This window comes from Girardinichthys multiradiatus, chromosome 8, assembly GCF_021462225.1.
Source record: "Girardinichthys multiradiatus isolate DD_20200921_A chromosome 8, DD_fGirMul_XY1, whole genome shotgun sequence".
Taxonomy (NCBI): Eukaryota; Metazoa; Chordata; class Actinopteri; order Cyprinodontiformes; family Goodeidae; genus Girardinichthys; species Girardinichthys multiradiatus.
The window spans coordinates 15,952,273-15,980,195 of NC_061801.1; the positions used below are offsets into that span (position 1 = coordinate 15,952,273).

Consider the following 27,923-nt stretch of genomic DNA (forward strand, 5'->3'; position numbering starts at 1 on the left):
TAACTGCTTTTCAACAAACTACAAGACTTCTACAGCAACATCCTAAGAACAGAGAAAAACATAGTTAGGATGTCTGGCATCAGGGCATAGTTTGCGGAAAGGAAATGTAGCTGAATCCCTTTATAACTCACAGCACGGTGGTGGAAGGGTGGTGATTTTGGCTTGTCTTGCCACTTACAGGACTTTATGCACCTTGCAGTTATTAAGTTGACAAAATATTTCTAGGATTAAGTCATCTGTCTGACAACAGTTTGGTAAAAGTTCCCCATGCATGAGAGCAAACATTAGAGCAAAGCAATGATGCCTGACAGTAGTTGTCCAGAACTCAACATTAAGCTTGGAAAATGTCTAGCAGAGAAGTTGTTTCAATTTTTAATTGTGGGGTGTATTTTGTTTTTATGTGTTGTTTCTTTTATAGCCCATTTTTTTCTTAAATGCACAAAATACGGCATATAAAGATATATGATGCTCATATTTTATGGTATCCCTCCTTGGTTTCCCAAACCAAACCACCAGATTTGTCATACATTTTCTTTTGATATTTAATTGAAATTGTGTGCACTTTCTGTTTATTATAACTGTGTAACTTCTCAATGCAGTTGACATAAATCCCAGCAAGTTGCAGATTTAACAGGCTGTGTGTGATTGTTCAGCAAATACACACAAATATCACACTTACAGACACTCACATGGTGCTTTTCCTCACAGCCTCACTAAAACCAACCTGGAATGTGTTCTTTAATTCTTTAAAAAAATATTTATTTACTGATAATGGGACAAGTATTTGTAATCCAAAGAACAGCTATATTTATTCAAAATAATCTATCAGACTTTAACTACTCTCATTCTGTTGTTTTTATTATATGACTTGATAAGTGATGCTAGTGAGAGGGCAGCTATTTAAGGGCTTCACTAACCATGGGCTGATGTGTTGAAGCAGAACTGTGAGTCAGAGAGTTTCAGCAAAAGAATCACACAAACATGGTCATGGTTTTCTCTGAACGCAGCTGTGAGTCATGTTGGGCGAATTCCTCATGTAAACACTGGCCTAACACACCACAGTTGTACATACGTGGGAGCATTCGGCTCAGTTTTCTTCCTGCTGGAGAGAAAAAGTGAACCTCGCAACAACAGGAGGCGCCCACATAACAATTTATCAATCAAAGAAGAATCATCTAAAAAAGCTGCCGCTTTAACATTGCTGTTTAACAATGCATGAATGAAGAGTGATTTTTAGTTCTTTGTGCCATTTAGGGCTCTTTTTGGATAACTGTGCAGAGTGATTATGCATATTAATTCACTGCAAATAGTAAATAGGTATAGCTTCTTAAAAAATAGTTTTATAACCAAAAGAAAAAGTTTTCCTATATTTGCTTTTCATAATGCAAAGCACAGGTGAAGCTGTGAAAGAGTCCAGTTGAAATCAGTCCAGTAATTTATTCTGCAGACTCTTTGCTATGAAAGAGGGTCAGATGTGCTTGAAATACCCCAAAGTTTGGGGAAACTGCTGTTAGCAACACTGGACTAGAAGGAACTGCTTTCCAAATTATCAATAACTTCAAGCTAAGAGGTTCAGATCCAGTAACGAAAGGTTATTGATGTCCAAGAGTTTCCAGCCGGCACCAGAACTGTCCCCTCATCTGAGGACCGTGCTACAGAGTTGTGCTGCCACCAGCACAAAGCTTGATCAGCAGGTAAGTGTATTTGCATGCATGCACTGCTAGGTGAGGACATGGAGAATGGCCTTGTGACAAGAATTGAAGCAAAGAAGTAAATATTTTCAGCAATTCTTATTTTATGTAAAGCTATTTGTGTTGCCCTCATTGCACATAGAACGTGCTTCTGCCAAGATGTTGTTTGTAACTGGTTCAATCGAGGAGGAAGAAATGAATTAAAATCAGTCTGTGTTAACACAAGATAATGTCCTATAACACTACTCTCTGCAAGGTTATAATGTTTAAAATATACTAAGCAGAGGTGAACTTTCTGTATGAAGGTCGCACATCTCCAGCACACACAAGGAAGTTTTTGATTTCTCTCAGAGTGACAACTTTTGCTAAGAACTCGTGTTTGCTATATTGCAACTCCAGCACAAACATCGTTCTCTATTGGGCCTCGCTGCCTTTGTTGAGCTGGTGTGTCGAGCTTGCTGCTTCCTCAAATTTGAACTGGAGAGGACAGTAGCTGACAGACATTTATTCATGTATTATAACCCTGCACAGTACACAGTATGCTGCAGTGGGAAACGATATGCACCTTGATGTATTTCATGATTCCAACATGGTGAAATTGTGGGACATAAGTGTCCTCAATGTTTTCAGTCAAGCACGAAAAACCCAGGAAACCCATGCCCCTCTTCTGCCTAAGAAAATCTGTTCCTGACTGCATCCGTGCACACATTTAACCCGAAATACACACACGAGCGCTCCCCAAAACACATGTTCACACTCCATAATAATGTGGACAATCATGTCTCTCCTCCTCCATGCTGAGTGTCATTAAGTCACTGGGCAGCAGCCGCTCAGTGGGACTGAAGCTCGGAGAGCCTGTGTGTGAGCTCCACACTGCACAGGATCTCTGGAGCGACGGAGGCTCCTTGCGCAGTCTGCTCAGGGTGACAGTTGCAGCAGTCTCTCGTTAGCCTCCTCTCTGGATATCTTATGGAAGTACCAGCAGCCGGAAAACATGCACCTAACCTCCTATAGGATCTAAAACCCAAATTTTTGTCTATGAGGAGGAGAAGGTGGACCTTGCATCCGGGGATAATTTTTCCGCCAGCCTGTTTGTCTCTCTCTATGTCTCTCCTCATCGGCTGTTGCAGTTTATCGCTCGATTTTTTTTTTTTTTTAGTCTTCATAAAAGAGGCGCTGCTGTTTCTTAGAGTCTGCCTGCTAGTCCAGCATCCATGAATTCAGATAAAAATGCGTACCTCGGCAAAGACAAAGGCATCATGCGGAAGAGAGCTCTGCTCCTTCGGAAGGGTTGCAGCTTCGAGATAACCAGGTAGGAAGATCATGTTTCTGTCTGGGACAAGAGGGCGATCAGACTGGCTGGACTGTCCCTCATGAGCAGCCATGTAATATCTGAGAGTAGGACTCCTGATGCAAACATAGGTTGAGTTTGAATGGGTGTTTTGTTTTGGCTTGTAGACTGGATTTGGCTAGATTTACTGTGCGCAGAGGGAAAAAAGCGGGGATGTCCCGACGCATTGTGTGGTCATAAATAGTGCGGTCTATTATTGGTCTACTGAGCTATGATTTAGTGCTCAATGTGCCATTTTTACCTGCTGGTTTTATTTTTACTATAGTAATTTCAGCTCTGCGTTAACGTTTCTTATCGACCCGTGGAGAGACGCATTACGCACGAGTGGATTTCCTCTCCACCTGACTGCAATATTGCCCGAGCCGCTTAGTGACACGACTCGGTCTTCCGTGAATTTATGGACAAAATTAGAAGCTAATTGGGCATACCGCCCAGAGCCGGACAAAGGTGACATAAGGCCCTAAGAAGTATCGCTTTGGGGGTCCCTTTCACAAAATTCATGCTGACTATGTAAATGTAATAAACTGACTATGTGACAGGATAATCCCATCAGTCCCTTGACCTATAACTTTATTTTTTATTTTATTTTAATATTTTGTTCCATCCATCTATTATCTCCTAATTATCTGAATTTGAGTTGCGTCACTCTCCAGCTCATTGTGGGAAACCCAAGGTGTTTCCAAGTCAGGAGAAAAATATAGACCCCCCAGTGATTTATGGGTCTACCTCCAGGTGTCCTAGTAGGATGCACTCGGGAAAAACCTGGCATTTTGATCAGATGCCTGAAGCATCTCCGCGTTTGCCTGGTGGATGGGTTTTTCTATACTTATTATTCAGGGTGCTCTGGCTCCTGGTGGGGTCTCCCATGGCAAATGGGTCTGAGGGTAAGGGTCAGACTAAGAGGGGTTCATCAATCTCTGTGAATGGCAGACCACAATCAAATCTTTCTTGGACTAAGGAAATCGGGCACCTTCCTGGAGCAAGACAAAGGAGAGGAGCTAGCTGGAAGGACCTGTTGGTCCAACCTTGGCTTTTATGGGTCTGCAGGAATTAGCTTGAAAAAGCATCAAGTCCCTTCTGTGTGGGCCCTCCATTACTGGGAGAAACATGAGGATTGGATGCCATTCAAGCCAGGTAGCAGAAGAGTGATTGGGCCTGGGTACGCTTATTTCTGGTGGCGTATTCTGGCAAATTTAATCTAAGTTAAATACCCATAGCTATACTGTGAAGTGTTATTAAAGGTGACTTAGCATGCTTTGAAATCCTTCCTTTACCCACTTAAATCATTCAGTAGCTGTCTATATAAAATGGAACTGCAACGCTTTGGTCTGAATTCTTTGTTATTGTAGCTCCACAGGCTCCTCTTTTACCTGTTCTGAGGCGTCTAAGAGCAACTCGTTTTGGTGCGGTCTCTTTAAATGCTATTGAGGTATTGATAACAATTATCTAGCGCCGCAGAAGCCAGACAAAAAAGGCAAAAACAATGCAAAACTGTTTATGTAATAATACTATTCAAAACATGCAGGCCAGTTATGTCCCCAATGAGCTAAAAGCAGCACACAGCACTAACATAAGCAGAAGGTACAATGCTACTGCTATCAACGTAATGGCCAGGAAGTCATATTAACACACAATAAATTCATGTCTAAAATAAAGTTTGTTATCATGTTAGCTGCACATCCATGATGCAAATCTCCGTTCCACCACATCCCAAAGGTGCCCTATTGGATTGAGATCTGGTGACTGTGGAGGCCATTTGAGTACAGTGAACTCATTGTCATGTTCAAGAAACCAATCTGAAATGATTCGTGCTTTATGACATGGAATGTTATCCTGCTGGAAGTAGCTATCAGAAGATGGGTAAACTGTGGTCATAAAGGGATGGACATGGTCAGCAACAATACTCAGGTAAGCTGTGGCGTTGACACGATGCTCAATTGGTACTTAGGGGCCCAAAGTGTGCCAAATCGAGCAGAAATTGAGACTCATCAGGCTGTCTCAGGGTTCGACATGTTGTGCGTTCAGAGATGCTCTTCTGCATACCTTGGTTGTAACGAGTGGTTATTTGAGTTACTGTTGCCTTTTTATCAGCTCGAACCAGTCTGGCCTTTCTCCTCTGATCTCTGGCATCAACAAGGCATTTGCGCCCACAGAACTGCCGCTCACTGGATATTTTCTCTTTTTCGGACCATTCTTTGTAAACCCTAGAGATGGTAGTGTGTGAAAATCCCAGTAGATCAGCAGTCTCTGAAATACTCAGACCAGCCCGTCTGGCACCAACAACCATGCCACATTCAAAGTCACTTAAATCACCTTTCTTCTCCATTCTGATGGATGCTTGGTTTGAACTGCAGCAGATTATCTTGACCATGTCTACATACCTAAATGCATTGAGTTGCTGCCATGTGATTGGCTGATTAGAAATTTGCGTTAATGAGCAGTTGGACAGGTGTACCTAATAAAGTGGCCGGTGAGTGTATGTACACTGTATTTCTGCCGAAACACAATAAAGTCTGGCATAACAAAAAAGTTTCTCGGTGACCTGTAATAAACAGTGACTCTTTGTATGAAATGTCCTACCAAGCACAGATACAAGCAGCAGAAATGACCAAATTTAAATGGTGACTCTGTTAACATAACTTTCAAACTTTATTGCAACTGGTGCATTTTTAAACCTTGCTCAGATTAATTCAAGTTCTCGGTGTCAGACTATGCAGTCACAGAGTCTGATTTTACCTTGAGCCAGCTCTGACATACCAGCAATCACTTTTTCGCTCTCTCCCGCCACAGGGAGGTGCCGACCAACCAAACCAGAATTTGACAAAGATATGAAAAAATAGACATAAACACGATGATTGGGTTGAGATCACCTACTGCTGTCTGAAAGAACTAAGGTTGCTAAGACGACAGGGAAGTCAGACACATGCAGGCAAGCGTACATGATGGCAAACAAGCCAAATAATGTGCAGCTGATGGACCTGTCTGCAGGAAACGACTGGATTACAGAAATATGTGACCTCCCATCGGGATGATGCGGTCTGAATTGAAGTGCAACCTGCTCCCGCTCTCTGTGCGGTCTCAGTTTTCCATCAAGAATCAGAATCAGAATCTCCTTTATTCTCATTGTCACAAGTACATTAAATTGAGAAAAATGCTATCTGGTCAGTGCATGAGCAATACATACATTATGTAAAATGGAAAAATAGAGGCAGTTGTTGAAAAAGATGGAATAAAAACACATGTACACACATTCATACTGATTGCACATCCCCATTATTGCATCTTCCCTTACATTCTTGGTGTATTGCTGTTGGAGAGACACTGTTGTTAAATCTAATTGTCCTTGCTTTAATTGATCTGCAACGTCTGCCTGACAGTAACAGATCAAACAGAGTGTGACCTGGGTGAGAAGTGTCCGTTATGATAGGGGAGAGGACAGCCAACAATCTTTTTGGCTGCATTAATGACCCTATGGATTGCTTTCCCCTAAGCCACTGCATAGCTGGTGTACCACACACAGATGCAGCAGCTCATTATGCTCTCGATACAGAGAACCAATATAAGGACACCAGAAGTCTCTGTGTGATGTTAATTCTCCTGAGAAGCCTAAGGAAGTGCAGTCTCTGCTGGTCTTTTTTCTGCAGCTCAGAGGTGTTCACCTTCCAGGTCAGATCTTCTTGATGTGGACTCCCATGAAGCGGAAGTCAGCCACCCTCTTCACACAGTGCCTGCTGATGATCAGTGGTGAATTGCCTGCCCTCTTTTTCCTATAGTCCACTAGTAACTTTTTGAGGTCTTGGGGAAGTGAAGCAGCAAGTTGTTCTCTGAGCACCGTGCTGTCAGCCGCTCCACCTCGTCTCTATAGGCGGACTCATCCACCCCAGAGATGAACCCCACCGCTGTAGTGTCATCTGTGACCTCACAATGATGCTGTTGTGTTGAGCATTGGTGCAGTTGTAGGTGTAGAAGGGGGGTCTCAACACACAACCCTGTGGAGAGCCAGTGCTGAGGCTGAGGGTCGAGAGTGTAATGCAGTTGCCTGTTGTGACACCACCTTAAAGCAAAGAACAAGTTCAGCTCCTCTGCCAGCAAGATGTCACCTTTAGCAGCACTGAGGTTGGTCTTGAGGTTGGTGAGCTGCTGGATCCTCTGCCACACCTGCCTGGTGGCTGGAGGTTCAGCTGCTCTAGACGCTCGCTTTTACTGATAGCACATGTTCCTAATCTAATAGCTGCCATTACACAATATTTAAGGGAGAAATTATTCTTTTCATAGCTACTGCAGCTTGTGCAACCTTTTAAGTAAATGTAGTGCTTTGCAAAAGTATTCACACCCTCAAAACCTTCTTGCAGTTTTTTACATTGCCATAACAAAGGTCAGGGTGAGACAGACTAACAAGGAATTGCACAAAGCTAAAGTAGAAGAATTTAATTACAAATACGGGTTAAACAATTTGCAATGTAATCATATTCAATCCCTGTTACTTTATTTCTCCTAAATAATAGTCAACACAAACTTGGTAAAGGTTTGTTCGTTCGTCGTCTTCCGCTTATCCAGGACCGGGTCGCGGGGGCAGCAGACTCAGCAGAGACGCCCAGACGTCCCTCTCTCCAGACACCTCCTCCAGCTCCTCCAGGGGGAGCCCAAGGCGTTCCCAGGTCAGCCGAGAGACATAGTCCCTCCAGCGTGTCCTGGGCCGTCCCCTGGGCCTCCTCCCGGTGGGACGTGCCTGGAACACCTCCCGAGGAAGGCGTCCAGGAGGCATCCGGTATAGATGCCCGAGCCACCTCAACTGGCTCCTCTCGATGTGGAGGAGCAGCGGCTCTACTCCGAGCTCCTCCCGGATGGCCGAGCTCCTCACCCTATCTCTAAGGGAGTGCCCGGCCACCCTACGGAGGAAGCTCATTTCAGCCGCTTGTATCCGTGATCTCGTTCTTTCGGTCATGACCCAAAGTTCATGGCCATAGGTGAGGGTAGGAACGTAGACCGACCAGTAAATTGAGAGCTTTGCTTTTCGGCTCAGCTCTCTCTTCACCACAATGGACCGGCACAGCGCCCCCATTACTGTGGCAGCCACACCGATCCGTCTGTCGATCTCCCGCTCCATTCTTCCCTCACTCGTGAACAAGACCCCGAGATACTTAAACTCCTCCACTTGAGGCAGGAACTCCCCTCCAACCTGAAGAGGACAAGCCACCCTTTTCCGGTCGAGTACCATGGCCTCGGACTTGGAGGAGCTGATCCTCATCCCAGCCGCTTCACACTCGGCTGCGAACCGCCACAGCGCATGCTGTAGTTCTTGGCTAGAGGGGGCCAGCAGGACCACGTCATCCGCAAAAAGAAGAGACGAAATCCACTGGTCCCCAAACCAGACCCCCTCCGGCCCTTGGCTGCGTCTAGAAATCCTGTCCATAAAAGTTATGAACAGGACCGGCGACAAAGGGCAGCCCTGCCGGAGTCCAACATGCACTGGGAACAGGTCCGACTTAGTGCCGGCAATGCGGACCAAACTCTTGCTCCGCTCGTACAGGGACCGGATGGCCCCTAATAAAGGGCCCCCGTTTCCATACTCCTGGAGCACCCCCCACAGGGCATCACGAGGGACACAGTCGAATGCCTTCTCCAGGTCCACAAAACACATGTGAACCGGTTGGGCAAACTCCCATGAACCCTCGAGCACCCTGTAGAGGGTATAGAGCTGGTCCAGTGTTCCACGGCTGGGACGAAAACCACACTGTTCCTCCTGAAGCCGAGGTTCGACTATCGGTCGGACTCTCCTCTCCAATACCCTGGCGTAGGCCTTACCAGGGAGGCTGAGGAGTGTGATCCCCCTGTAGTTGGAACACACCCTCCGGTCCCCCTTCTTATAAAGGGGGACCACCACCCCAGTCTGCCAGTCCAGAGGCACTGTCCCCGACCGCCACGCAATGTTGAAGAGGCGTGTCAACCATGACAGCCCTACAACATCCAGACACTTGAGGTACTCAGGGCGGATCTCATCCACCCCCGAAGCCTTGCCACCGCGGAGCTTTTTAACCACCTCGGTGACTTCAGCCTGGGTGATGAAAGAGTCCAACCCCGAGTCCCCAGCCTCTGTTTCCACCACGGAATGCGTGATGGCAGGATTGAGGAGATCCTCGAAGTACTCCTTCCACCGCCCGATAATGTCCTCAGTCGAGGTCAGCAGTCTCCTGCCCCCACTATAAACAGTGTTGGCAAAGCACTGCTTTCCCCTCCTGAGGCGCCGGACGGTTTGCCAGAATCGCTTCGAGGCCAACCGGTAGTCCTTCTCCATGGCCTCACCGAACTCTTCCCAGGCCCGAGTTTTTGCCTCTACCACAGCCCGGGCCGCAGCACGCTTGGCTTCACGGTACCCGACAGCCGCCTCAGGAGTCCCACAAGCCAACCACAGCCGATAGGACTCCTTTTTCAGCTTAACAGCATCCCTTACTGCCGGTGTCCACCACCGGGTTCTGGGATTGCCGCCACGACAGGCACCGCAGACCTTACGGCCGCAGCTATGGGCAGCAGCATCGACAATAGATGCAGAGAACATGGTCCACTCGGACTCTATGTCTCCAACATCCCCTGGGATCTGGTCGAAGCTCTCCCGGAGGTGGGAGTTGAATACATCCCTGGCCGAGGGCTCCGCCAGGCGTTCCCAGCAGACCCTCACTATGCGCTTGGGCCTGCCAAGTCTGTCTGGCTTTCTCCTCCTCCAGCGGATCCAACTCACCACCAGGTGATGATCAGTGGACAGCTCAGCCCCTCTCTTCACCCGAGTGTCCAAAACATGCGGCCGAAGGTCTGATGATACGACAACAAAGTCGATCATCGACCTCCTGCCTAGGGTGTCCTGGTGCCAAGTGCACTGATGGACACCCTTATGTTTGAACATGGTGTTCGTTATGGACAATCCGTGACTAGCACAGAAGTCCAATAACAAAACACCACTCGGATTCAGATCGGGGAGGCCATTCCTCCCGATCACGCCTCTCCAGGTGTCACTGTCGTTCCCCACGTGGGCGTTGAAGTCCCCCAGCAGAATAATGGAGTCCCCGGGAGGGGCACTATCCAGCACCCCCGACAGGGACGCCAAGAAGGCAGGGTACTCTGCACTACCACTCGGCCTGTAGGCTGAAATGATAGTCAGAGACCTCTCCCCAACCCGAAGGCGCAGGGATACAGCCCTCTCATCCACTGGGGTAAACCCCAACACGAGACGGCTGAGCTGGGGGGCAACAAGCAAACCCACACCAGCCCGCCGCCTCTCCCCGTGGGCCACTCCAGAGTAGAAGAGAGTCCAACCCCTCTCAAGGAGATGGGTTCCAGAGCCCACGCTGTGCGTGGAGGCGAGCCCGATTATTTCTAGTCGATATCTCTCGACCTCCCGCACAAGCTCAAGCTCCTTCCCCCCCAGCGAGGTGACATTCCACGTCCCTAGAGCCAGCCTAAGCATCCGGGGATCGGGCCGCTGAGGTCTCCACCTTCGTCCGCCACCCAATCCTCTTTGCACCGGTCCCTCACGGTTCCCCCTGCAGGTGGTGGGCCCACTGGGGGATGGCCTCGCGTCTCTCGTTTGGGCTTGGCCCGGCCGGGTCCCGCGAGGAGCAACCCGGCCACCAGGCGCTCTCCGACGAGTCCCGACCCCAGGCCTGGCTCCAGGGTGGGACCCCGGCTCCGCCGTACCGGGTGACGTCACGTGCCTCGATATTTTGTTCTTCATGAGGGGTTCTTGGTAAAGGTTTCCATATTCATATGAGAAAATAGCATAACTTCTTGGACAACATTGAAAACGTCACTGTGTGTCAAAAAACTACAACGGCACATCACCCTGAACACGCATCCTCATAGTGAAGCATGTTGTGGCAGCATCAAGTAGGAAAGATGCATCATGTGTGGCATATTCATTAAATAAATATATGACTCGGTCAACTCCGGAGTCTAATTACTTTATATAAATCTAAAAATAGACAAGTTAAATAAAATTCGTCTTGCCATCCTTTTCACCTGCTATTTGAAACAAAATTTTGACTCTTTAATAATTCCCTCTCTGACATTTTTTACCGTTACTTTTGTCTTAAAAAATGTTATAGAAGCGATTTTCAGCAGCAAATAACATTGTTGGCAAATTGCTTCTTAACGGTAAATACACTCCTTACTGTTTTCAGAGTGACCTCAAATATTACATTTACTACAGTACAAGACTGGAAAACCCCAAACAGCACCATGGTTGGGAATGTCATCAAATATTTAAATTTGTTTCCCCTAAAGATGACTCCCTAAGTAATTTTTCTTAGACCTGGGGAATCCTGTCTAAACTGTTTGGTCTGTAGATTCTGGTCTCCACGTTCACGATCATCTCCTGCCATTAGAGAAAATCTATAGGTGGGCAGGAAGAAAGGATTGCTCTTTACTCCTCTCTTGGGGAGCTTTATCTCAGTTTATGTGTGTGTGTTGGTGAAACTGTTGTGGACACCCTAGCTGCCAGGTCTCACTTTGGAAATAGAAACTGCACTCTGGGTGTTCGGTGTATGTGGGGGCGAGATTTACCCAAGCTTGGTGCCAAGCGTTTTAGTTTTAAATTACACGTGCCTTCTAATTAGCCTGATCAGACTTGTTGAGTGAAAGAACTTGTTCCATTTCTATTTGTAGTCACATTGAAAAGCTTCCTGGGCTGTCTGTCTCTCAGGCATGGGCAGCTTAACAGACAATCAATCAAAGCTGGCTGTGAGGAGAGTCTGAATGGGAAATAGATTCTCCGCTGCACCGGGAAATGTGAAAGAATCTCAAGTAAATGGCTGCTGCTGAGAGGATGGGTTGTAAGCAGAAGTGCATCGCCATGTACACAGAGGACCCTGTGACAGCTTGATAAGGAGCCTTGCAGAGTGTTGGAAACATGCACTTGCACACATAAACTGGCAGAAGTGTTTCCAGATGCTTGCTGGTGGAATTATGTCAGGAGGAATCTTTATCTAGACACTGATCTGACCTCTTTTCCTCCTCCAGGCCACTCTGACAGTCCCAGAGTGAGAGACATCTTCTAGCAACTTGATTAGTGAGGTACAGCAAGAAGTTGATTCACTATTAGTCTGATACTCTCAGTTTCTGGTTAGATGTTTGGTTCATAAAGAGAAAAATGCAGTTACGATTTTTTAAGTCTTTTTTTAGCCCTTTCAAGCATTTTGATTTGTCAAATTAAAAGTCTAAACCTCATAATCATTCACTTTAGAAAGGAATCCTTTACTGCTGGAGAAATAATTAACATTTTGCCAATAGAGTGACTAATAAATTATGCATTATTTATCAAAACAGTTAAAAGATAAGTCATTTCCTTTGGATCAGGCTGCTCATTTTTTTATTGTTTCACATTCAGAACCCAGAAATGTTAACCAATAGGGTCAAGACTGCCATATTCTGTGCTAATGTCCTGGGATTGTTATGTTCTGATTTAAACACATCACATAACATTATTATTATTATTCACAACTGTGTTCTGGACACTGTTTCATCATGACTAAGCCTTCTCTAACAGAGTCAGCAGACTGCCAGCTGGCAGATATTCTCCCTGACAGCAGGTAGCTGCAGAGTTGCAGGTGGAAGCAAAAAACTTAGATGGACCTTTGCTGGAAGTAATTATTGGGTAATTTTCCTCTTCTGTGCCAGTTTTACTGATTGAGTGTTTGCTCATCATATGGGCACATTTCTTTACGTCAAGTGTAGATGTCCTATGTGTATCCTGCCATTTTGCAAGGATTAAAATTAAATCACGGTAATTCTACAGATCCTTCTCAAACGTGTTTTTTTAAAGCATAGAGTGAATATTATATTTGTGTCATATCCAGCCAGTGTCTGTGTTTCTGAGCTTGTGTTTTTGTTTATTTTACCTGGTCTGGTCCTTGTTTCCGTCTGTTTACCGCAGCCTAGCTCGCACCTGTTTCTTGTTTCTCCTAATTACCTGGTCTTGTTTTTCATTGGTTCACCCTGCATTTCCTGTTTGTATTTAAGTTCTTTAGTTGCCTATGTTCCTGGGCTGTACTTATCTCTGTGTCCTGGTTGTACCTGGTCATGTATCCTATGTCCTGGCCTGGTTCTGCTTTCCCTGCCAGTTCTGTGAGTGAAGAACATAAAATCTCAGACTTACCATCATTCATCTGACTGCCGGCGTCCTTCCTCTGCACTTTGGTCCTACCCACCAAATGCACGTCATGACTGTAGGACACAGCCAAATGGACCAAGCAGAAGGAGAGGAGTTGATCACTCTGCAGGAGTATCTCCGGCGGAGGAGCAACGAGTGGCGAGGGAGCAGCAATCGCCATTCTGGGGTTCAAGTCTGGTGATTGCCCTTCCAGGAGGCGGTCCGCTGCGCTACGTCTCTCCCTCAGCCTCTTCCCCATGCCACAGGCGGCGTCGCAGGTGCGACACTTCAACTCTTGGTTCTGTGGAGGGTTGGCGCAACGCTTCTGCTCCTGGCTTCACCCCTGATCGCCCATCATCACTGCTGCCGGCTCCCAATCCCGTTCTTGGTCCTGTTTTGGAGAGGTCCGAGGAGGAACCACCCTCACATCTTGTTAATGCCCGTGACGGGTTCGGTGACGGACTTCCTTCACTTCTGGTTCCTGTTTGGAGGAGCTCGAGGGCGAGCTGCCTCCACTTCCTGTACCTGTCCCGGAAGAGTTCAGACATGAGCTGCCTCCACTCCTGATTCCTGTTCCAGAGGGGTTTGAGGACGAACCGCCTCCAGTTCGGGTTCTTGATTTCCGTGAGAGGTGTGGGATGCACTGCCTCCATCTACTGAGCCTCGGCGGCTCCGCCGCACATCTACAGGTCCCCGCCGCAGATCTCCACAACCTCGCCGAGGGATCCAGCAGTTTTTGCACTGCTCTCCTGAGCTCCACCCCCAGCCTCTCCATGGCTGGCCTCCTGACTGCCTGCTCCGAGGGTCCTCTACTATGCTCGGCCGGCCTCCCTTACTTTGTGTCTTGATGGGACATCCTCCGGCCCGTCCCCCTGAACTCTGACTCTGCTTGGGATGGCCTTCGGGCCACCCACCTGAACTTTGGGTTTTGCACGGGTCGACCTTCAGGTCGCCCAACTGAACTTTGTTTTTTTTCTGGCCCTGGTCTTGTTTGGGTAGTCTTTTGTTTCTGGCCTTGTTTTGGGTACTTTTTTGTTTTGCTTCTTGGACTCTGTGGGCGTCTGGAATTCGCTCTTAAAGAGTGGGGCTATGTTGTATCCAGCCAGTGTCTGTGTTTTTGAGTTTGTGTTTTTGTTTATTTTACCCGGTCTGGTCCTTGTTTCCTTCTGTTTACCGCAGCCTAGCTTGCACCTGTTTCTTGTTTCTCCTAATTACCTGGTCTTGTTTTTCATTGATTCTCCCTCCATTTCCTGTTTGTATTTAAGTTCCTTAGTTGCCTTTGTTCCCCACTGTGTCCTGGGTCGTACTTATCTCTGTGTCCTGGTCATACCTGGTCTTGTGTCCTATGTCCTGGCCTGGTTCTGGTTTCCCTGCCTGGTCTATGAAGGAAGAACATTAAATCTCGGACTTACCATCATTCATCTGACTCCCTCTGCCCTTTGGTCCTACCCACCAAACACACATCATGACAATAAGTAGATCTCGACTAAATCAGAGATTAAACCTTTCAATGCAATTACAAGTCTGTTGGGTTATGCCTCTTCCAGCTTTTCAAAGCTGGGCTGATGTCTGTACCCATTCTTCTTTGCGAAATCAAGCTCAGTCAAATTGGATGGAGAGACACTGTTTGTTTCGATTGGCTGTCATGGTCGAAGCGCTACTGTATGTCCCAGTCTCAAGACCTTTCTAGCCTTTAACAGGGTTTCTGCCTGTATTTATTGCTTAAGAAAAATATCACCACAGCATGATGCCACCACCACCTCCATGGTCTCCTACTATGCTAGTGAATTCCATGTACATTGGTTTCTGGAATGTTGCATAATGTTCTAAACTCCTAATCTAAGTTGTCAGTAGTGTTGTTTCTAATGTAAAACAAGTCGTGTTTTGACAGAAAAGAAAAAGAAATGCAGGGAAATGCATGATTCCAAAGCATCAGAGTATCATTTGTCAGGAAAAGCAAGTCTGTTCGTTTTCTAAATATACTTAGCTTATCGAGGCAGCACAAAAGCAAACACACACCAAGTAAGTTCTTTGCTCTCAGATCTTAAGCTTGACAGAGGGAGAGGCTGGACATCCTCCAGGAACAACAACTCCTAACCTGGTTAGAGTCTCTTTCCATTATTTTCCAAAACAATTCCAGCCAGTCTGTTTGGAGAGTCTGCCTGTCACTGAACTCTTGGTTGATCTTGAATTTATGAGATTAGACAACATGGTGACACATCAAGGAGCAAAGTGGTGACTGACTTAACTCTGACTTTGAGCTGGCAGAAGTGGTACAACTCTAAGAGACAGAGCCAGAGAGACAACGGTCACAAGCACACCAACCCTGAGTTTTGGACTCATTAATCTTTTCTCTAAGCATTTGTGGTTCATTCAAGGGAAAGGCATATTCTGTCAGAGAGCAGCTGAACTGGAGCAGGGGTGAAGAAATGCAAATCCATCATTAAGCTAACAAGGTGTCGTCAGAGCATGTTGCTATGGACTCAGACCTGACAAATATAAACTAAGGGTGTTTTTCTATAAAGTTGACAGGAAGGGTTTTGTCAGGACACATCTGTATTATAGCTTACAAACATGTGCTGTTAATAAATAACCTCAACCAGTTTGCTAATATCATGCTTATTGTACATATGCCTTCATTCTTTCACAACAGAGCAGTGATACCCTTACCTGCAGCTGCAGCTACCATAATCAGCAGTAGCCTCAGTTTTATCTGAGTGTCTCTTTTTAAAGCTGATTTTGGTTTGTTTGCTTTGAAATGCTGTCAGTGCCTTCATTATTGTTCCCTGCTGCCAAACTCAGATGCTATCTGATTACGCTTGCCAGGGATTTTGCTAGATTCCAGATGTAGATGATATGTGTTGCGTTGCATTCATGTGGTTTGTTTGAACTTGAAACTGAGATGTGACTACATGCATGTTTAAAACAAACAAACAAAAAAAAAAGGAAAATGGGAAAGGAAATATTTACTAAGCATCACAATCTTGTGGTTTACTGACAAACCTTTTATAGAAGTTTCAAAGCTCTACTTGAATTATAAACATATGTGTTAAATGCTTGACATGCTTTGCGATCTATGCGACACAATCAACATGTTGGTTTTGCTTTCTGACACACAGAGCTAAAAGTTATTGGGTGGGCTGCTGGGGTCTCCCAATGCATCAGAGTCCGCCACTAAACAACTAGCAGGGGGAATGCATTAGAAGGCTGACTGACACCTTTGCTTGTTTATAGTTGCCTTCTGCTTTGCAGTCAGTGTAGTGTCTCATCTGTAGTCTGATCTCTTGCTGTTCTCTTTGTTTATTTTGTTTTGTTTGGTTAAATGTTTCAGATCACCAACCAAAGTTTAATATCAGACAAAGAAAACTTAAGTTAATACAAATAGCTGTTTTCAAATCATAAATACATTTTTGTGAAAAATGTATCCTTAATAACATGTAAGGAGTAATTTTATGAATTAACTGTGATTAACCACATGTTTTTGGTTTAGTTTGATGTTACTCAATACACCCAGGCCTGTCTGACAACATGAAGTTGGGTAAAATATCTCAGAAAACAACACTACATATGCTGAAATTCAACAAAAGATGAGAAACAGTCTTTAAGTCTTCAGCATTCATTAGTCTGGAAAGGATTACAAATATTTTTCAAGGCTTTGTGACAGAACCACAATCATATCCAGAAATGGAGAAAATATGGAACAGTGTTAAACCAGTCAACCTAAATTACTTCAAGAGACCAACATCCAGGAGATCACTAAATAACCCAGAACAACATTTAAAGCACTGCAGACCTAATTTGCCTCATATTTGCCTTAAGGTTAAGGTCAGTGTTTATTATTCAACAAAAGAATTGAATCCATGGGAGAGTCCCAAGATCTAAATGACTAAAAAAAAAACTCCTCAAAGGCCCATTACACATTTAACATAAACATATTAATGAATCAAAAGGCTTTCAGGAAAAATTCAGTGACTGATGAGACAAAAGTGAAAAAGTGTAAGTCATCTTACATCTAATGTAAATCTAACACTGCATGTCAGAAAAAAACATAATACAAACAGTGGTCGTGTGATGGTCTGGGGCTTTTTTGCTGCTTCAGGACTTGGACGACAAGTAGTAATAAATGAAACCATGTGTTACATTTCCTTTTCTAGAAAAATGTCTCTTAACTCTGCCGAAAAGGCTTCTAGTTGGTATCTTCCTTGGCTCATTTGCTGGTGTCTTCCTTGGTTTTTATGATGCTGTTTATTAACTATCATTCCCCAACAAACCACTCAAGCCTTTACAAACTGAAGTTACATAAAAAAACAGGTCAACCCTGAGGGCAACTGGTTGATTTTGATTTTATTTAGTGGTATCGAAGTAAAAAAGTGGTAAAAAATGCATTGCACACCCTTCAGATTTTTAGGACTTTTCCTGAAGCCTTCCACTTATAACCCTTTGTCTATAGTCCGAGGCTTAACTACTGAGTCAGAAACCTTTTTACACTTTAGCTGCTGAGATTCTGGTCCTTGACTGTTTCTTCACTCACTTATTGTAACTTTCAGGATCATCAGTTTGTTGGAAGGTTAAATGCTCAAAGCTAAGATTTATAAAGACTGTCTCAGGTTTCACCCCTAAACCCTCAAAGATTCATTCTGTCTTGCTTTTGTTTTTACCTTTTAATTGTTATGCATAACTGTCTTGAAGGGGTTTGTGCTTGGCCAACTTTGCTTTTCATAGCTTCAATAATTTATAACTAAAAGCTCTTTGCTCAGACATTTCTGATTTGATTTCCAAGATTAGAGGCAACTAATCTTGGTGAGCATTAAAATCTGTTGTAGTTTGTTTTTCTCAATTGTTTGACATTCAGAAGTGGAGTTTTTTCCTTGAAATATTCATTATGATTATCATTAGTGTTCTTAGAGAAATTAATAGATTATTGATGATCCTTGGAGAAAAAGGAGCTCAACAAAGTATTTTAACAAGACTGTTCAGGAGATGTGCAGACAAACGCTCTCATTATTTAGACAACAGTTTTTAGTTGCTATTCACATATTTCGCAGTTAATTAAGGAAGACGTTCTGATGTATTCACAGTTTTACAGTACGAAACACCCTAGAAGAGCTGTGTAGGGAAAATGTGTCATAAAAGTCAAATGGGGAAATGTCCTTTTTCTTTGGATAAAACCAAGGATTGTGTGTAAAAAATGCTCATGTAGTTTTAAGTAAGATCTTTAAATGTAATGTAAAAAAATAGGGTACCCGATTAAATCCTCTTTTCTTTTAAAATAAATGTTCACATGTTATTGTCTAATCTTTAATCTTTTTTAAACATCTCTGGAAAAGAACGTGATCTAATTACATATAAACACCAAAACTAACATTGTTTTAGCCATTGAACAAAAACAGTAAGACAGCAAACCCTCTAATAAATAGATCTGATCTGGGTTGTAGTTCTGAGTCACTGCTCTTGTCTATAGACATTAGGTCTAGTTTTATAGTGGTTATTTGTACTCTGTTGTGCATTATGTTCCACTGATTTTTCCTGTTTCTGAGTTTTCAGTCAGGCTTTTGTTTGTTATTAATGGGTCATTCTCTTTGTTGGGTTGTTAGGTGTTCTTCAACTTTCCTGGTTTCTTTCTATGTCATTGTTCAGATCAGCTATTTCATCTATACCTTTCTTAAGTTATCTCCTGATCTACATGCTCTCACCCAGCTGTTTTGTATTCTATTAAGTAACTCCCACCTGCATAATGTCTCAGTAATCATCTTCCCCAGTATATAGTGTGTCCCATCCTGGTTCCCTCATTTAGTGCTAGTTCCTCTTTTCCGGTCTCCATGTCTGGGAACCTGTTTTTTTCTCTGTTTTTTTAATTTTGCACCTTGATTTGTATGATCCAAAAAAGGTTGAAGAACAAAACAACTGGACTTCAGTTCTTGTAGGTGAAGACGTTTTGCTCTTCATCCAAAGGGCTTTCTCAGTTCGAAGCTAGTGAGGGAGAAGTTCCAAGCGCTCTGTGGAACTTCCCTAACAGTAGGGAGTCGTTAGTGCCATTTGTAAGCCTGGATCACTGAGAGATGTTTTTGTCACATGCAAGAAAGTGTGGATTGGTTTGCAACTGACTGATTATCAGGCTTAATGTGGAACTGTATGTTTTTGAAAGATGAAATATGAGGCCTCCTCTGTTTAGAGTTATTATTTTCTTCACTCCTCTCTCAAACCATCTATCTTCTATTTCCAAAATATGGACATTTTGGTTCTTAAAAGAGAGTTACTTTTCCTTGAGATGTAGGTGCACATCTGAGTCTTGTCCTGAGCAGCTGGCTCTCCTGTATTGAGCCATGCATCTGTGGAGAGGCTGTTTAGTTTCTTCAACATATGAGGTCTGAGCATTCTTCGCTGCACTGAACTACATACACTATGCCGCTCAGTTTGTATGTAAGTACTTTGTCCTGAGGATGAAACAACCTCTATCTGAGAGTTTGGTTAGGTCTGAAATTCACCAAGCCACACCTTCTAATATGTCACCTAAACATCTCTCAGTCATAAAAACGTTTAAAACTTGACACCTACAGTGGATATGAAAAGTCTACTCACTTTTTTTTAAATGCCAGGTTTTTGCGACATAAAAACAAACTTTTCCCCCTTTCGTTTGACACCTGTCCTGTGTTATTCAACTGAAATATTAATTGAATTAACCCAGTTCCATTTATGTGCACACCCTTAAAATAATACTTTGCTGAACCACCTTTTTTCCGCTTCCATCATATAGTCTTCTTAAGTAAAAAGGATATTCTTGACATTTGCTTATTTACATAATTTAGCTAAAGTCATAGTTTGCATAGGTTACAAACCATCTAAATGTTCTTATTATATGAAGATCTCAGTTAGGAGAAGAATAGCAAAAAATGTATATCTCAATACATCTACCAGGGCTCATCTAAGACTGTTTTCTATAGTTGCAGTGACAACAGATTGCATTGAGTCATTGACTTACAGCATTCACTCCTTCTGGATGAGCATGTAGCGACAGTGGACAGTCGCCTGCATTGTGCTGTTGACTTTGCAGCAATCCCTCATACTGAGCATGCATGCACAATGTAGCATATCCCCTAAAGAACATAGTGATACATAGTGGTGGCAGAATTATAATCTAGGGATGCTTTTCTTTTGATGTGACTTGAAATTTTGGCCACAAACATTCATACAACATGCAAATGCAACCCACATCCGATGTTTTGCTTAAAAGGCAACCCGTATCCAACTTTTTCATGACACTCTGAACAGCTCTATTCTGATGTTTTCCCCTTCAAAAAATCAGAATTGTGCCACTTCCATATGTGGTACTCAATCAGATTGTTTCTTTGATGGTTTTCAAAGTGTCCGCAGCTTGACTGATCACGTCACATTTTAATGTGATTTTTATGTCATTGTCCTAGCTACTCATCCACACAGACTTCTACACAGACGCAGCAGCCACAGCTCCACAAAAGGCTGTTGCTAACAGTTGTGCTCTCTTCTTTCTTACCTTCTTCATCTTGTTATGATATCGTCATAATATTGTCAGCTCCCATTGCTCAGCAACTTAAAAAATAACACACTGACACCAACTTCCATTTTTACATCATTGAACAGTTTGCCACTGTGTGATGTTAATATTCTCCTTTTGTGAATACATACCGTTCAGACTGGAGTCTGATGGTAGTCGCAGTTAAATAGTAGTGTAAACCAACAGACAAAAAAATCGGATTTAGGCAAAAAATCTGAATTGTGCATCAAGACCTGCTAGCTTCTGTCAAGGTTGATGAAATCCTGGATTGTTCTAAATACCAGTAAGTTTCCAAATCTCTCAGGTGTCTGCTTGGAAGCTAGTGGTGTTTTATTTTTATTTTATTTTTTTTCCTTTTTCAGCATCAGTGTTAACCCAAGTCTGCATTCAAATCAACAAAAGAATGTCTTCACCAGCGGAAAATAAGAATGGCCCAGCCACGGTTTAGAAGTCAATCTGATGGAAAATCTGTGGGGTCACCTGGAGAGGGATGTGGAACAGAGAGGTCCTTGTAATTTTTATGATAGATAGAACATTTGCAAGGCAGTGTGGGCAAATATTAACATATCAAGATGTGGGAGGTTGTTCAACTCCTACCAAGAAAGACTAAATGCTCAATTTTGCTACTTTTTTATATTTTCCACGTATCAGAATTGTTTGTTTATCAGTCTAAATCTATGGAATATTTGAGACATTAAAGGCGGGAAAAGTTTAGAATGGTTAAATCATGGCCTCATTCTTTTACATGAGAATCTTGCTTTTTAACTGGGGATTGTAGAGTTCCTTATATCCACTGTAACTCAGCTTGATTGTTACAATTTTGCTCAGAGATTTGAGCAAAGGGTACTACTTTTTATGACTCCTTCAACATGCACATCTTTTTAACAGGGAACAGAAATGTACCTGTATACATTTAGTCTTGGCACTTCTTGTTTCTTTTTTAAGAGTCAATTTGCTCAATATTATATCACCGGAAGGGTAATCCTCCCATGAGCAGCACTGTTACTTTCTGACATCCATAAAAGGTGATAGACGAGGAAGCTGAAACAGTGTCAACCAGGATGGTTCTCCTCTGCTGAGCCGTACAGCGAGTTCTGGTAAACACTGGACTGTAATCGCTCCCATATGTGGCTGCATAGCTAAACACGCAGCATACAAAGGAGCTCAGCAGGCTAATTGAGATGGAAAAATGGACCCAAATTACAAGAAGAAAAATCTCAAAAGAGGAAAAAAAAAAAATCCCTTGCTTGATTATTACCCTTTGTAAAGTTTTAGTGTTTGAAACATCTGGTTCTATTTAAGACTTTAGGACATTCATACACATTAAAATGCACCATGCTCTGCTCAAGGTTTTTCCTGAAGGATAGAAAAAAACCATTTCCCACTATGGCCGGCTGGAATAAACCCAGTGTAGCTAAACTTGCATACTGTTTGGGATGCAGCCAGTTTGAGTTGAGAGACAAGCCACATGCTCTTAGGATTTAAAACATGGGGAGGTTTTCCTTTTCCACACAGTTGTACAAGCGTCCTTTTCTGCAATGATCTGTGCTTTAGGGTGAGCATTAGCTGAACTTTCAGAGATCAGAACAGGTAGATCAAACGAAGTCTGCTGAAAAGTGTGGAATGGGTCACATCATTCCCACTGTTTACCCTGTGTTCAGGGATCCAGGAAAGACAAGTGGAAGAAATGGAGCCTGTAAAGGGTTAATGTTGTGCATTTTTACCCTGTGGTTTTACAGGGGGCTTGGCAGAGCCTTTTGTTGGCTAGAGTGAAAGCAACAAAACAAGAACATGAAAAAGAGAAAGCCACTGAAGAGATATTTGCAACTAAAGATTTCTGTGCTGGGTCTGCTATTTTAGTTGTCTTGAGTGCTTACAGTGGGTTGCAAGAGTATTCACACCCCTGAAACTCGCATTTTGTCACATTACAACAAACTTCAATGTATTTTATTGGGATGCTATGTGACCAAGACAATGTGGTGCATAATTGTAAAATGGAAGAAAAGTGATTTTCAAACTTTTTTCAACAAATACAAGTCTTTGAACTGTGATACACCTTTATTTTTAGCACCCTTTATGCCCAAGCCCCTAAATAAAATCCAGTGCAACCGGTTGCATATTCCACGTGTCTGTAATTTGTTCTCGGCTGTTCTGAGATGGCCTCAAAGATTTGTTAGCAAAAAACAGTCATGAAAAAACATCATGAAGAGAGAGGACATAGAACACTGCAGACAGGTCGGGGATAAAGCTAAAGACAAGTTTAAAGGAGTGACTGGTTATAAAACAATGCTGTCCACATTTCACAGACTTAAAGTGTATGTACAATATGTGCATTTAGGGTACATATTTTATTCTATAAACACACTTGCAATGGGCACCTAGATATGTAAAAGCAGCATCAGATGCAATTACAGTTTACTGTTTTTATCTTGTTTTATCATTGTTTTAAGTCTGCCCAAAATATGTTGACAGTCTCTTTGGTATTAAAGCCCAAGGGCCTCAAACTTCTTGAACAGCTTTGGGATGAAATGGAGCAGAGGCTGTACTTCTGGTTTTCTCATCTTAACTATGAACACACTCCTAAACCTTGTGGAAGATGTTTACAGAATAGTTAAAGTTCCTTTTGTTGGCAACGGTGGGTCCATCAACAAATTGGACCTTATAGATTACGAATATGATATCATCAAAGTTCATCTACATGTAAAAGTAGACAGACAAATACTTTTGGCAATATAATGTATTTTGGGCCCACCAGGTTAGGAATCACTGCTCCACACAGATGAGACAAAAAAGGACTTTTGGCATTCAAGCAATACATTGTTTCCCTGAAAACACCACCCCCACTATGACACATGGTAGTGGCAAGATGATGCTGTGGGGAAGCTTATCTTTATAAGAGAGGGGAAAGCAACTCACAGTTGATAGGAAAATGGATGGAGCTAAATATTTCTCAGTCCTGGAAGTAAACCTGTTAGAGTGTGAAAAGATGTAAGATTGGAGCTGAGCTTCAGCATCCAGAAGGACAACACTAAACACAGCCAGAGCTACAAAGAAATGGTCTGAATTGAAACTAATTCATGTGGCTAACTGGCTTAGTCAAAGTCCAGACCTAGGTCCAACTAAGAATCTGTGGTGCTAGTTCCTCTGTTCCATTCTCCATGTCAAGGAACCTGTTTTTTCATCTGTTTCTAGATTTTGAATTATGATTTGTATAATCTAAAAAGGTTAAAGAACAACACAACTGGACTTCAGTTCTTGTAGTTGAAGACATTTTGCTCTTCATTCAAAGGGCTTTCTAAATTCCAAGCTAGTGATGGAGACGTTCCAAGCTCTGTAGTTCTGTTTAGAGTTGGTCTTTCTCATTTGAGGTAAATGGTTTCCTTCAAATCATGTATCTTCTCTGCCCAAAAAATGAATACTTTTGTCCTCAAAAGAGTGTCCCTTATCCTTGAGGTGTAGGTGCACAGCTGAGTCCTGTCTTGAAGACCATACAGTTCAGTTTTAAGCCTAATGCCCAATCAGTTTCAACCAATTCACACCTTCTTGCATGCGACCAAAACATCTCTCAGTGATCCAGGCTAACAAACGGCACTAACGATGCCCTATTGTTAGTGGAGTCTAATCTGTATGTGAATTTAGATGTACAGAACGACACCACACACACAGCTTAAAAGCCTCGAACTTCTACTTCACTAGTTTTCAACTGAGAAAGCCCTGGATTTATGTTTAGAACCAAGATGTTTTAGTCATTTCCTGAAAAGTTACAGTTTATGGAAATACATGCTTTCTGTCTAATAGCAGCGACATCATACTTTTTTTTTGGTGTGTCACATAAAAGGTCAATAGAGCAAGAAGGATTCTGGTTGTAAATTGACAAAATGTGAAGAAGTTCAAGGGTATATGAATGCATTTTTAAGGTACTATAAACAAGGATTTTTCCTCCTACAGTTAGCCTCCTGCTGTAAAATGCCTTCATTAGATCTACCAAATAAAAGGATATATTTGTTTTAGTGTTCAAGCTATTATAAAGCAGAAAACGCTTGAGCATATCTAACAGTCCAGGTAACATGTCATTTTTACACAGTCTACGGGACCATGAAGTCTTTGTATTCATATATATTTACATTTAGCACCTTCATTTATTCAACATTTCTAAGTGGTCAAATGAGGAACTGACATGGGTATAATGTTGCAACTGAAAGGAACGCCCTCTCTGCAATATGAGTAATGCTGCAAACAGATGACTGTTTAATACTTTCACATTAAAGTAACCTCTTGTGAAACAAGACTGTTTTTTGCCAGGCTATTTAGGTCTTAGTATAATATAATGTTATCAGAGCTGTGTGCTATCACCAGCTAAAACGAGGCCACCGTGTAACTATTTTTTAAATTTGCCAACATGTGTGGTTTTACAATAGAATTAAAAACAAGCAGAAGTTTTGGAAATGACGTTGACTTTATTAATATTGGAGTGTATTTTAGTGTACTTTAGCTCAAAGCGGAACATCTGCATCAAAAATAACTTCCTCTGCCCACCGACAGAAAGTTGTCCTTTCCTCAGAAACACATTGGAATCCACCGTAATTAAAAAATGCATACACTTAAGTGTTACTCATCAACAATAGTCATAATGGGCTTGTTTTTACGCTTTGATTATATAAACAGTCCAAGCACTAAAGAGCATTGTCTGTATGCATCATCTCTATTCGGTCCAGCTAGTCATAACCAGAGATGTCACTATTAAACCTTAATTGGCCAGTTAAATCTATGAGATAGTAGTGAAAACTCCTTCCCATAATTAACATTTCCTTTTACATTTATGTAAAAAGAAGCGGCATTATATTTCTATCAATTTTGTGGCCTTTTATGTAGTCCTTCTTTAACTGTTGGTTAAAGGCACAGAATAAAATCAGCTGAAGTTCTATTATTACAACAACAATGCAAATGTACCTATGTAACTGTGTTCTTCATTATCAAAACACTCCAGTAAAGCTGGCCCAAATACTTACTGGTGGGTTGGTATTCGGAAAGGAGTTGAAATCTCCTCCTGTTTTCTCCCTGCTTTGCAACGCAGTCCTACGCATTGCAAGATTTGGGCATTGACTCGGTCCAGGACCTTCCATTTCCATTACAGTCATGTGACAAAATTAGGACACCTCATTAAATATTGACATCTTTTTTAGAAGATCTTCACAAATTAATGCCTAATCTTGTTTTTAATTTGGCTAAGAAAAATAAAGTGATTTAATTACAAAAAACATCAAAAAATAACAAACAAATATAAATTAAGATGTGCTTTCTGAAGATAAAGATAGGACACCTAACCCCCTAATTGCTAGTGTTGCACCCTTTAGCTGAAATAACTTCAGTGAGACACTTCTTGTAGCCGTCCACCAGTCTGTAATATAGATCTGAGAAAGGATTGCCCTACTCCTCACTCTCTGTGAAAGGTTTCTTGCATATACAGCCTGTTTAAAGTCACATAACAGCACCTGAATGGGATTAAAATCTGGGCTTTGACTTGACCCTGGACTTTTCATTTTCTAGTTTTCATCCAGTCATTGTTCTGGGACATTGTTCTGTTGCAGAGTCTGGTTCTGCTTCTGCTTAATATTTATTTACAGATGGGGCTATATTTTTCTCAAGCACCTTTTGATGCAGAAGTCATCAGAAAGGGTCCTCATAATTCATGGTGGATTCTATGATGGTGAGCTGGTCAGGTCCTGCTGCAGCAAAGCATCCCAAACCATGACACTTCCTCCTCCATGCTTCACTGTTGATATGGGGTTATTTGCTTGGAATGATGCATTTGCTTTATGCCAAACATGTCCCCCATTCCTGGTGTCCAAATAACTCAACATATGTGTCTAAAGAACATTTTTTCTAGAAGTCCTCCTCTTTGTCTAGACTACCTGTGGCAAACTTCAGTCTGGCCTTCATGTTTACCTTGGAAAGCAAAGGTATCCTCCTGGTACACTTTCCATTAAAAGTTCAGCTTATGCCAATTCTTTGTGTTTGTACTTTTTAGGGTTTTTGGAGACTTCTTTCAGGATCTTGCAGTCTGCTTTTAGTGTGCACTGGCTACAACAAACAGATTTTAGAATGTTTGCAGTTGTTTTGAACGTTGTCTCTTTGTAGACCACTTTCTGTGAAGTTGAATGAGACCTATTTAAATCCATTGCCATACTCAAAGGCTCTTACAGTCTTCTTTCATAAGGCCTCAGACAGACCTTCTAATCTCACCATGGGGCTTACTTTTACTTCAACAATCAGAAGCACAGAAAACCGTCTGAGGTTTAAACAGGCCAAGCCTCCTTCAAAATGCTTAGCAATGTTTTAATCATGTCCACGTTATGTGCTATGGCTGTGTGTGATTTAGCCATTTAAGGGGTAATAAACTTGGGGGTTTCCTAAGTTGTTCCTCACCAGAAATGGCATTTTAAATTAAAATTTAACCACAAATTTGAACATGTATTTTCTTAAGGTAAATAGTTGTTTATTTATATAAGTTTAATTCTTCAGTATTGTTAAAATGAATATTAAATTTCCATATGACAGCATGACTGTATGCCCAGAAGAAACTAGTATGTGAAAGCAAAGTTGGTTTTCAAAAAAGAACAAGAGAGACTAAAATGAATGCTAATCCTTTAATGTCAGTCACAGAGATGCAGGGTGAGGTGTGCTAAGGTCTGGTGTTCTTTGTTGTGAGTGGGGGAAATAACTAAAGTGATTCTATCTGAGATGCTGAAACTGAAAATCTGCTGCATACCTGACCAAAAAGAAGAGTTGAATAGTGAAGTCTACACTCTGTTTCAGAGTGTAGACTTTTATTTTGCTAACCTAAAAGTCAGAAATCAGAAAAATAAAATATATTCCAAAATACTGGACAAAAGTAAAAAGAAAGTACATCTGATTTACAGCAATACACAGGACATTACATTGTTTTTCACATAAACTGACCCACAATTACATGGAGGAAAGTCATCAGCAATAATCTTTGAGAAATATTTCTTGGAGGCTGTTGCTCTATGAATGTCTCAGTGTTTCCATCCATTATATTACACTGAGAATGCTTATTGGCTAATTACACGACTTCTGAAGGCAACTAGTTGCACTGGATTTTAGTTTAGGGGCATCAGAGTAAATGGGACTAAATAAAAACGTATTTAAACCACACTGTTCTTTCAGGTTGACAGTTATCTGCTACTTTGT

At 42.5% G+C, this 27,923-nt stretch overlaps 1 long non-coding RNA gene across 1 annotated transcript in view; it reads left to right on the forward strand.

Annotated features, from left to right (window-relative positions):
- Positions 1-564: 564 nt before the first annotated feature.
- Positions 565-27,923, forward strand: part of LOC124873103 — a 67,085-nt gene continuing 39,726 nt past the window's right edge. Inside the window, exon 1 of the long non-coding RNA XR_007039441.1 lies at positions 565-3,003. This is a non-coding gene — a long non-coding RNA (uncharacterized LOC124873103). The remainder of the gene's footprint in view (positions 3,004-27,923) is intronic.